Source organism: Charadrius vociferus, unplaced genomic scaffold (genome assembly GCF_000708025.1).
Source record: "Charadrius vociferus isolate BGI_N301 unplaced genomic scaffold, ASM70802v2 scaffold549, whole genome shotgun sequence".
Lineage (NCBI taxonomy): Eukaryota > Metazoa > Chordata > Aves > Charadriiformes > Charadriidae > Charadrius > Charadrius vociferus.
The window spans coordinates 3,326,769-3,338,061 of record NW_009650103.1 but is presented as its reverse complement, the minus strand read 5'-3'; the positions used below and the strand labels follow the sequence as shown (position 1 = coordinate 3,338,061).

The following is an 11,293-nucleotide window of genomic DNA, read 5'->3' as shown; positions in this document are numbered from 1 at the left end:
GCTCTGCTGCCGCCCGCAGGAGGGCGGGCGCCGCTCGGCTGACCCGGCAGCCCGGGCACTGCGCTCTGCCGCGGGATGTGCGGCTTCTACCCGGAAAAACCCGCCCTTGCCACGGCAATCAGGCCCCAGAACCCACAGGAACCAAATATATGTGCGGTTATGTTTCCTCCCAAGATCTGTTTTCCTGTTAAAAAAATCCTTTTTGCGGCGCTTAGAGAATATTCTCACACACCCCCCTACTCCCCCCAAACTGAAACACCACAGCCAGGCCTCTCATACTTGTTATTTTAGCTGAATAAACTTTGCCTTTGGCATTAGAAGTAGCCTAGGAAAATAAATACAAGGTCATACTCTGCAATTTCTGCGTACAATCATTTTCATGCACAGATGCTAAAGAACATTAAAAAAAAATTACATCCATTTGACTTGGTTGGAAACCCCAGTGAAGTATCCAAGCGAGTTAGTTACTCAAGGCTTCAACACTTCCAACTTTAAAAAAAAACAACACAAAAACAACACAAACCCTTCTGCTTTGGAATAATATTTAAATGAGACAGATGCAAGGCAAAGAAATAGTCCAGGTGAGACAGGTACGGTACAGGTCAGCAGTAAAGTTGGCGGCAAACGAGCAGGTTTCAATATGCGTAGGCTTTACTGTGATTGCAGTTAGCGATAAACTGAGAGACAGGCAAGTTCGTAACTCATGATGGTTATGATCTGAGGTAAGATTGTCCAGACTCCATGTACAAAGAGGTAAAGCTGGGTGTTTTGGCTTGCACTGCATTTTCTATTTTGTTCATGAAAAAGAAGTCAATTATATAAGATGCTGAGCAGCCTGAGGACAAATTAGCAAAACTCTTACATGCGTGCCTTATTTCAAGAATATGACCAGTCTCAACGAAGTCTAAACACTATCGTTTCATTACTTCCATCTGTAACAGCACGCAGCTCTACGTACGCTCGAAGTCTTTCACCCGAATCAGTTCCTGGCCATAACAAAGGTTTCCCAGCACTGCCTGGTACCTTTCCCAGCTTTCCCAACCTGCCTTTTTCCATGGCATGCTAAAAAGCATATGTGGACTTAATAATTGCTAATCCAATGACTGTATTACTTTACTGAATACAACTGACTTAAACTTGCCAGCAACAAACAATCCCAGATTCCCAGATCAAACGGAACGTCTGAAATATGCCTCTGCTTTCAGAAATATATCGGCTGCAACTTCATAACCCAACATGAAACATGTCCTGTGCCCAAGGTAGACCTTTGACAAGGAGCAGCGTATGAGTCCAAGATGAGCGCAGAGGACCAGAGATCTGAGTTACAGTGCCCCAGCCTTGTCTGAGTCACAGAAGCACTGGGACCAGACCTTAGGGTATCTGTTCTCCCGACTAAAAAGGGATCAGAGAAGTATTCCAGCATAGCAAGAGTTATGGGGCGTATGGTGCTCTGAGAACCTTGGGTTGAGCAAGGTAAGAATCGAGGACTTGTTCAGTGTTTTGCAACCATTAGACAATCAGCTCTCCAAGTTATCTCCCAAACCCACTGTGACCTTATGCCCATTCCCAGACAATTTTCCCCTTCTTCAGTGGAAGTGGCCCCAAGCTGAATCCCGCAGCGTGGTTTTTGGTGCACCCTGCCTTATCTCAAGCAATGTTGTCATTCGCTCCCCCTTGCGAAGTACCCTGAGCCACCGGCCCAGCTTCACTCAGAATGCTCAGAACACTTCCAAAATGGGGCACAGATGACTAAGAAAATCTCACCAAGGAGAAAAGAAGGTGGTGGAAGCTGCTGGCTATCTGCCAAGCCTCTCCACTCTGGTTTTTCATTTTTAGTTTCTGCTCTTTGCTGGAAAGTTTCTACTTATGCTCTGGTTTCCACGGCAACTGCATTTCTCGCCTTTCTTCTCTAGCATTAAATTTTTTATTTGATTTCCCTTCTTCCCAAGACATGACTTTATTTTCCTTTTGAAAAAAAAAAAAAAAGAAAAAGAATTAAGTGTTGTCTTCTCTTTGGTTGGTGATATTTTTAAAGGAGGTAAGAGAGACTTAACTCTCAATCTGATGGAGAATCCGTATATAACAGCAGCAGAGAAGTAATCTTCCAAGTAAGAATGTCAGGGGATTCCCTTGCAGTAAACCCATTTACCATAACTATCTTACATGTAACAAGGTTATAATATGTGAAAGTTCCAGATACTGTGGAACCCAACATTTTTTAAAAATTGGCTGGTTGTTTTTATGAGACCAGAGCTGGCAATATTTTTTACGACTTAACATTCTATATTTTTTAAAGCATTACTTGTGATTCCCGAGCAGTCTCAGGAGAATATGTAATAGTTTAATAATTGTAACTGCACAGGGAATGTGGTCTTCTGTTCCAAACTGTAAAAGCATTCAAATATTTTCACTGACAATCTTCTCACTTGGCTGGGAGTGGTATTAGGGCGGGTGGCAAGCCGGAGGGACCCTTCCCCTATTAGCAGCTAATCATCTGAAGGCAGTGCCCTGCACGTCCTCACGCAAAGTACGCAGTGACAAAACCCTCAGAGCTCATGGAGAATAAGTTAATTAATTTATCTTGCCCTTGCCTTGCTGGGACTGAATTAATGTGACAATGTGAATTAATTTGAGAATGAAAAAAATCATCAGAGTAGGAAATCTGGATTAGATCTAGTCATTTGGTTTCTCCAAGCTTTAGGTTCATCATAAACAGAACTCGTTTACATGCTGCAAAGCACTAAAATAATACAGGGTTTTCATCCCATTTTGCTATGAAAGATTCTCTCCACATCCAAATTCTCCAGCACATTCAGGCCATAAACTGACCCTCCTGTACAGTTGTAGATTACAAGGTTTTTAGTCTTATCTCTGCCCGGTGGGATTTCACAGTAAATTCTTTCAGGACTGAATAATTAAAAGAAGCAAAACCATCACATTTGGCTCACATGGCAACACAAACAAATCTGTCCATGGGTGCTATCTTGTTTGCAGCACATGTGCACAGATTTACATGTAGGATTGAGGCTTAGTGCTCTGTTTGTTTAGATTTTTCATTATTCAGTACCCCAAGCATAAGGTGAATTATAGAAAGACTGAAATTGGAACAACCGTAAGAGTGAGCTGACCTTATGATCATCCTAAATCATTTTATTAAGCCCATTGTGCGTGTTTTAGATTCTTAGTACGCAGAAGAAATAAGGGAAATGAATAACGAGTCCAGTCTTCCATACTTGGTTCATGCTTCCCTCCTCTTCTTGAATTCCCTCCTCTATAACGAATATCTAGGTTAGGAATTCACAGATCTTATAAAAATCTGCCAATGTTCAGTGCGTTTGGCAGCCAAGCTATTTTAATTGTCAGATATTAAATGTATCTGCCAAGATCCGTGTTGTAAACTCCCATTACAACATACACTGTCCATAAACTCCCCAGGGATTGGCTCAACTGCAGGCCAGGCCCCCCGGTTCAAGTAAAAGTCAGGAGAAAACTTTTACAGAGCTATGTACGGCCTCCCCGTTTTCTTCCTTTTGAGCTGACAGGATTAGGGATTCAAAGAACTGCTTTAGGCATAGCCCCCTAAATTGCAGCCGTAATGTGTCTTTTATGTGGCTACGGACAGGCTTCGTGTCTCCGCTGTTCCAATTCCCAGAACAGGGATTGATTCAGACAGGCAGCAGCTTACTCAGCTGCTGTGCTGAGGCGAGAACATCCAGGCAGCCCCTTGCTCATCTTTGCCTGATTTACTGATTTGCTGGCCAGACTACAGAGAGCGTCTCAGCAATTCATACACCAGTGTGGCATGATTTGTTGGTTGCTGTTCCTCATCTGTAATTGCAATGAGAAATTCTCATCAATCGTTACAGCTTTCTAATACAACATTTTGAGATACAGCATTGAAGGGGCCTCAACCTGGTGTATCTTTTTTAAAACATTCTAATCTTGCAAATAAAGATCTGAAAGCTCTCCGAATGAGAAGCCTTAGAAAGGCTGAGAACTGTGCCCTGCATGCACTCCCTCCAGGGAAAGAAGGAGCATTCCTTCGCTTAGTGCAGGGGCAAGAAGAGGCTAAAAGTAAAATTTGCTAATCTTAATTGCTGTAGACATCAACAGCAAACTCTCAAGTCATGGAATCAAAATATTGTTGTTGATCTGATTAATTTGTTGGTATCAGAGGACGCTCCATTCATCCTCCTGCACCTCCCCATTACATACAGTCTTTCTCTGCAAGCTCTTCTGTATTAACGTTGATCTTTTCTGTATCTATTGATGTATACAGACATACACGCACGGATACCAATGCATGTATAGATAACTGCATATACAACCTGTGATGGCATTTCAATGGTAGAAAGTAACATTATAAACCAGTGTTATGTGATATATATATATAATGTTATATATATAAACAGCATATAATCATACTCCTTTATTACTTTGCTTACTATATTAAAGTATACATCACATCCAGCAAAGGACCTTCCTAAGGATGGAAGTGCTAACTTCAGTGGCTATAATTCCTGGTTTTGTCTTAAGTGACCCAGAACTATAGTTTGACAAGAAAATGACCTTTTCACAGCCTCTGTATCTGAGCTATCTGATCCCCGTTAGGAATGTGTCCTCACCTCTGCAAGGAGCACCTGAAAACCATCATCAGTTAGTCCTCAGTGGGACAACAGAATCCCTGTAGGTAAAAAGCAAGACTGAAAGGGGATTCCTGAGTAGCTGCACTCTGTATCTCTACAATCCTTATCGCCCTCATTATTGCCTCAGCCAAATTTTAAAACTTTTTTCTAACTGCAATGTTAGCATCACACCTTCTCAATAATGTCCATATTTCAATTGCTCTCATTAGTTTCCTGGAGTCTAATAGAACACAATCTTAACACAATTTATTGAGACGATTAAAATTCAGAAAACAAGCTTCTCCGTGCTCCATAAAGCACAGCAAATTTATTTGCTGCAGTCAGTAAAACTCTGCTGCCTAAAGCTGCGCAGTAACTCAGTAGAGCTTGAGCAGAAACTGCAGAACCCTTAAAGCTGCACATTTCAGATAATCAATTAGAGCCGTGTTTGCACCCCAGGGGCCAGCCACAGACATACCACTGCTTCAAGTGGCTTCTACACCTGTAGAGGCAGAAAAAAAAGATTCAGAAAATAAAAGCTTAGCAATAGTTTGGGGAGTTTATGGTTAGTCTGTTGGGTTCAGGTGGTAGACACCACCTTGCTCTACGGAAGACTGGTCACCAGGAGCGGCTCGTTAGCCCTCAAAGTTCTTGTAGAGAAATCAAGAAAAACTGTAGCTTCTAAGGTGCACTGTGGAAGAACCAACTCACACAAAGTACACAACAGAGAAGCTTTGGCTTTTCAAATGAGCCAATGGGATGAAACGACAGTAGCACCATTCTACCCCTCTCCGTGACTGCTACAGGATGAAAGCGATCAAGGTGCCGGTGAGAGCTGCTGGGGAGCAACGCTGGCAAGCTCGGCATAGCTCTTAGATTGACTCTGCCTGGAATTCAGTGTTACTGGGATTCCAAGAGGGAAAATCCAAAAATGCAGTGCATGCTAGAAAATGTTTCAGTTTGAGCAGTGGGCCAGCAGTGTCTTCTGCTACAATTTCTTGAATGCAACTTCAGGAGTATACAGGTTGCACAGCTGGCATTTCTACCCGTTCTACCAATATCTGTGACCAATTTTAAAGCTGTACATTTATATAACCTAGTACCTTATGTTTCCTTAGCCAAAGACAACATAGAATGGATTTTTCATCCACCAAATCAAAAAAAAACCCATCTGGAATCATTACAAATCTGAAAAAGGCTGCAAGCGTTTGGATACACCACACTCAAGCCCTAATGCATATATTTATTCAATAAAACCACTTTATTCAAAACAGATCACCAAAAAACCAGCTTGCATTTAGACTGCCTCAAAAAAGAGATGTCACACTAGAGATTTTTCCAGTTACTTGTAAAACAATCATTTGTTTAAACTTATCTGTCTTTGAGAGGTAATTATTAAGTGAATTCAGAATATAATTGGTCTGAATACCAATAAACTTGTATTATACACTAAGTAAGCACTGCGGGCAGGTGATAAATTGCAAAAGTAATGCTCCATCAGAGTTTAACTTTCTGCTGAGTCACCCTTTGCTGCTCCAGTGTTGTACAAAATAGCCCCTGCTTTCATTACTAATAAAACACAGAATTAATGACTCAAAATAAAAGAGGCCTTGAAAATGTGCCCAGACAGTGCACCACGCTGGCTTTTGGGGTTTTTTTTCCTGCTTTTTTTACCTAGAAGGGAACCTCAAACCCATTGCTAGTCATTTCTTTAAAGTCAGCTGCACCACACGTAGTTTTCTTCCAGGTCTCTTCTAGCCCGAAGTGGGTGTTCATGACCTGCAGACTACAGCAAACCCTCTCGTCATGATACTCCTATCAAAACACTTAAACTCGTGGCCAACAACACTACAGATTTCATCTCTCTGACTGGATTGTGTTAAAAAATAGTTCCGTTCTGGAGATTCAGTCAAGCCATGGAAATATTTTAGACTGGGATACAAAACTTCCAAATGTGTGGTGCTGGACGGGGACCTCCCTCCAGGGACTTCCCGGCAGCTCTGCTCCAGCTCAAACAAGAAGAATCCTAGCCTTGTTATTATTAACAGCTGGAAATCTTTATTTCCCTACCCTACACTAAGAAGGATTCCAGCTTCTCCTCGAATCTCATCTTTATAGAACGTGCAAGTTTTTGCACAGAAGATAGCTGTGCATGTTTTTGTCTTGTCAGTTTTCCAGAAATTTGCTTTGAGACATAAAGAAATCCCACCAAGTTTCTAGGAAATTTTAGATCATGTCACATTTTTGTTACTCCCCCGCCAAGCCGAGGCAGGGCTCTGAGAGTCGCCTACCTGCATTCTCCTCCTCTTTCAAAACAACCCTGACCTGAGCAGGACTAGGAACAAGCCACAGAACTTCTTCAGAGATGTACAAACACAACTGACAAAGTTTCCACCAATTCATGATCAGAGTATTTAAAACCTCCTGGGCAAAAGTCCAGCCCCTTTTGGCAGCACTGTGTTCACCGAGAAAGAAAACATGGGAGAAAGAGGCAAATCCAGCGAGTGCAGGAACCATTTAGCAGCCAAAGAGCTGCACGCCGAGACCAGGACTTTCTCAGCAGAATTAATTTTCTCGCCTGGCCACGGGCAGCACCAGCACTGCGCAGCCCTGGCCTTACGACAGGCCTGAGCACAAGACTGAGAGCCTTGAGACCCTGCCTGCATCTTTGACAAATAAGCTGTATGGCCATGGGCAACTCCATTCATCTCGCTGACCTTTAGTTAACGCCTTGTCTGCCGAGAGAATAACTCTTTTTCCTTTCTAGAGCGCCTTGCCAGCTGTGGATGAAAACAATTATGCCAAGAGGAGGGTTTGGATGTTTTTTCTAATTGTCAGAGACAGTCTGAAAGGTGCTTTATCTACCTACCAGTATTTGCCTCTAGTACCTCACCACGTAAGAACATATTTGGGCTGCCGAGCTGTAAAGTCAGTTTTCCAGTTCTCTGAGTATGACAGATAATGAAGGCAGGATTTAGAGCGTGGGTTGAACATTCTCATGTGAGAAGATTCCGACTGCAGAGGTAAAGTATCAGCTAAATTTTATAATCATGGAGTTAATTTTTTTGCTAGGAAAAGCAAAACCAAGCTGAGGATCGGCTCCAAAGATTACGCAGTGTGTGGTCTTTGCATTTGAAGAGCTCTGCTCAGCACTCACTCATGTTACATAAATTACTTTAACAAAGTTAGACTCAGAATAATATTTATAAAGCTAAGATCCACAGACCTTTTTGCAATCACCTGGGTACAATCACCTCATTCACAAGAACTAGCTATAAATTATGCTAATCAGTGAAACATTCAGAAGACGAAGAGGGGTTTATAGTGTAATTTTAAATGGATTCCCTATGAAGAAAAAAAATGGGGAGATAGAAAATTACAGTGAACATTTCTTTTAAAATCTAACCTACCTGTCGTTGCGTGTCAGTAATATAAAGGTTAAAGCACTATGATCAGGAAATTTAAAACACGTAGTTTTTATTGTGGGGCCCCTTTCATCTCTCCCCAATGATTAAATATAATGCTGAAAGGCTTCACTGTACACAGATGTCATCTTAAGCACCAATCTTGACCACTCAGATGAAACCCAAATGAAGTGGCCATAATTTTGCTCTCAAGATGACAGCCCTATCTCTGAATCAGTCCCTCTGTCTATTACATTTTACCATTACTCTATATAAAAAAAACCCCTTTGGGCTTGTGGGTTTTATAAAATAAAAAGTTAAACAACACAATGAGATATGGGTTCCACTTTATGTCCTTTGGGGGGTAATGAAAAAAAAAAATTAGCTTTATTACTACCACTGATGTCTACTTCAATAAGTGGCAAATTCCTGTGCATTATTCATGTCAGACAGTACCCGCTGAGCACCCGGTACTCCTAGGAAGCAACAGGTAGTAGAAGAGTAAAATATCGTTATTTATTAAGTTTGTGACTCTTCCTATAACACCTGGTATGGAAAAGCAGAACATCTGACTAACTCTCATGAATGGTATGTTACCCTTTTTATAGAGAGTTGACAGATGTTGAACTTCAGAAGCTGCATTTCCACCTGTCCAACAACACGGGACCTTCTTGGACCACTGCTGGCACTACCCGGAGGCACTCCTGAGCAGCCAAAAGAAGTCAGGAGGGCACAGCAAGGAGGGGTCACTGGCTGTGAGGTGATTTCCCATATTTCAACTCAGGTTCTGTACTAAAGTATAAAGGAAACACAAGAAAGGTAATATTCCACATGTTTTTAAACAAATCACAGGATTTGAGGGTGAAGTACAGGAAATCCCGTATTAGGTGCGACATCTGGCAACTTTTATTTACGGATGGAGGATGAGAAGTAAGGAGGAGTAAATGACTTCTCTAAAGCCCCAGAACGAAGCACTGTATAGACAGGATTAGGCTGTAGGACATAGAGCACCCTCCTATCTATGGGACGGCTTTTCTCCGTCTGTCCTTGCGGAGCCTTGCCTTTTCTAGAATCAAAGCAAATGTATCACGGGCTTATATAAATGCTGACCGACTATTTTACAGAGTAGTGCTCCTCTACCTTTTCTGCCCAGGTTTCCCTTTCATCAATTAAGTTTTTTCCACTCTTCCCTGAGGTTCAGAGGGTGCTCTGCACTTTCTTTACTGCTCATAGCACTTCCCCAGGCGTATCAGCGGGTGTATAACCAAGAACTACTTGTAGGCTCTTCACCTGACTTCTTTGTTCAGATGATGTCAAATTCAGATTCCATGAAATTAAAATCTTCCAGTCAGAGGTTGTAACCCCAAGTGTCCGGGCTTTTGTACGATTCCAACATTTTGCAGTCCACCCCTGATACCTGTAACACAGCTCTGAGGGCTTTAAACCATTAAAGAATCTACTTGTGTGTCAATTCTTTCTGGTTTCCATGAGGTTATTTGCACAGACATTACACAGTGATGATACTTGGCACACAAAACTCCATTACCAGGAGTGATGTGCTGTCTAAAATTAACTATGTATTTGTTTTCTCTTCAGTTTCTATAGAACACGAGGAGTGATGCAGATGGTTGACAGCAGTGAGATTATAGTGATAGCTGTAAAATTTGATGACTGTTATCAAAAGCATCGTATGGCTTACGATAGCAAGTAGCAATTAAAAAAAAATAAAAAGAAAAAAGATTTCCAAGCTTACCCTGGACAGGACAGTTTGCAAAACAATTTTGTCAACACACTTCACAGATTACCATTAGCAAAAGTAATTTTCAAGTCAAGCTTGATTTTAACATGAAGCACTGATGCCCACATAAAAAATAAATATCTTAAAGGAACATATCTTACGGCACTCCCTGTGCGGTACGGAATAGTAATAGCAAGGGGTTTAAAGCCAGTTTCATACTAAAGGATTTAATAAAATAAGATCACTACTTCAAACCTTAACAGATACTGGTTATCTGAAGCAATTACAGGAATAAATCTGTGAATGAAATAAAAGTGCTGCGTGCTAGCCTGAATCAATGACAAAGGGAGATTTAAATCTGGGGGTGGGAATTTTACCGCTCTGGAAAGCAAGGCAGTGGGCAACTGCATTTATCTGAGACAAACGATTCGCAACTTGCTTCAGTATCTCTGGTCTAACTTATTCTAGATAGATCACCTTTTCTCCATGGCTAGGAAAATGTTATATTGAGGGAGACATTTGACAGAGCAAGCTGAATCCACTAACTTGCTACCACTTTCAACCATAGTAAGACTTTGTTCCACCTCTATAGATGAAATATTAATCTGACCTGTAGGAGAATGATTTCCACAATCTTTTATCACAGACCTCCCTGTTCAAACTCTTCGCTTCTTTTGAGAACCTCCTTTGCTCTTTACCAAGCCGGCAAAGCTCTCGTAGTCCTATTTTCCCCTCCCTCTTCTGAACTGCTATGGCTGGAACTCCAGATTTTTCAAAGCTACAATGATTTATTGAAACCAGTTCTACTTAGTAAGAACTCTGGCAAGCAGAAGCTACACTAAACGCACCGAGCAATTCACAGAGCAAGATAAAATCTCCCAATAAAATTTTCAAACAGTAAAAGAAACAACTAGTGAAGGACTGACAGTTTTCAATGCTCCCTGAAACATGGGAAGACCAGAAACAGAAAAAATTAGCATCTTTTATCTTAAGGTGCATGTCTATCTATTCACTAGCCGAAAATTAGGGATTAAATCGTTAGAAATCAGGACAGAGGAAAGCACTGTTCCTTGGCTAGGCCTCCAGACGATATAGCCAAAGCATCTGTAAGAGATGGACACTTAACCCTTAAACATTATACAGTTTTCAAAATATCCATACGTTGCATCTGCTGGGAAACAAGTTTTTTACAGTAGGAGGAAGTTAATTATAATCCAAAGGGGAATGTGTTTCTCTGTGTTGATTTTTGATTTATTTTTAATCTCTATACTACACCAAAATATGTACATATATAATTAGCTTAAAATATTTAAGAATGTTTCTTGATGTGGGATCCATTTGCAAGGACCATGATAATGAGCACTAAGACTGAACTGAAATGATTTACTGACAAAGCATCAATATTTTCAAAAACATTTACACTGTAGAGAGTATGGAATTTGATACTTTACAAATTTCTATAACATTGGCAAGTTTATAACACATAAGGTCTTCACCCTGAATTATGTCAAGTAAAATCATGTGCT

The 11,293-nt window shown here is 41.1% G+C and overlaps 1 protein-coding gene across 1 annotated transcript in view; it reads left to right on the top strand.

The window, feature by feature from the left end:
- Positions 1-11,293, top strand: part of STOM (stomatin) — a 117,293-nt gene that overhangs the window by 35,171 nt on the left and 70,829 nt on the right. The window lies entirely within an intron of this gene.